The sequence below is a fragment of the Pteropus alecto genome, unplaced genomic scaffold (assembly GCF_000325575.1).
Source record: "Pteropus alecto unplaced genomic scaffold, ASM32557v1 scaffold88, whole genome shotgun sequence".
NCBI classification, from domain to species: domain Eukaryota; kingdom Metazoa; phylum Chordata; class Mammalia; order Chiroptera; family Pteropodidae; genus Pteropus; species Pteropus alecto.
The window spans coordinates 1,027,097-1,028,410 of NW_006494611.1; positions in this window are offsets into that span (position 1 = coordinate 1,027,097).

The following is a 1,314-nucleotide window of genomic DNA, read 5'->3' on the forward strand; positions in this document are numbered from 1 at the left end:
GCCATCCTAATGGGTATGAATTGTATTTCACTGCAGTTTTGATTTACATCTCCCTAATGACTACGAGGGTGAACATCTTTTATTATTCTTTGGCATTTGTATTTTCTCCTTTGGAGAAATGTCTACTTGAGTCCTTTGTTCATTTTAAAATTGGATTGTTTGTCTTTATGTTATTGAGTTGTAAATGTTCTTTATATATTCTAAATACTGGACCCTTATCTAATATATGATTTGGAGACAATTTCTCCAATTCTGTGGGTTGTCTTTTCGCTCTCTTAATAGTACCCTTTGAGGCACAAATGTTTTTTAATTTTGAGTCATAAAATTTTTAATGTGTCACTGAAGATTTTCTTGAGCATTGTGCCACTAAATCCTATTTTTCCATAAGCTTTGTAGTTTTTATTGCACAATTTACATAGCATGGTGGTTTTTAGGGACACAGAGCAGAACTGGGAAAAGATCCAGTTGAGAGAAAGCTTGGCTCATTTGGATAACTGGAAGTGGTTCAGCATTGTTGGGGCACCCACCCCTTGCACAAGCTGAGATTAGAGCTAACCCTCTGTGAGCTCTTACTGTGTAGCAGGCAGTATTGGAAACATCCGCCACAGACATTACTCAGTAAATTATCAAAACACTTGGAGGAAGATCTTATTTCAAAATATTTTATAGATTAAAAAATAAGGTGCAAAGATTTGGAGAAAACTTTTCTAAATCACACAGAGGTTATTGGTAGAGACAGTATCTGAACACAAGGGGCCCCAGAGTGCACGTTCTTAACTAGACTCCAGGACAGAAGTTATTTAGTTTTACTTTTCTTTCTTTCTCAAGATTGTGCTGGGGAAGAAAAATTTTTAAAGAACAAAAACTGTTCTTCTTTGTTGTCTCTATTACTTTTCTCTTTCCAAATCTTTTGTACTTATTTACCAATTATGCCTGAAAGAAATAATTGCTAATTCACATGTACTGAAGAAGAGGCTGCTTAGCCTAGTGCTTATGAGTCCGACAGAATTGGGTGGTTCTAACACTTTGTACCTGTATACTTATTTTTCAGCCTCAGTTTCCTTTTCTATCAGTTAGTTGTTTATTAATCCTGACACCTTCTCTTGGATGTCTAATATACATCTACAACCAAAATAAAGCTCTTGATTCCTAATCACTCCCCCAAACCCACCACACAAAACTGAGTCCAGCTTCCTCACCAAGCCTTCATCGATTCAATCAATATCATCAATTTCTACTCCAATGACTAAGCCAAATCATCAGAGTCATCCTTGATTACTACATTTCCATCACTTCCACCTAGCTCTACACTCT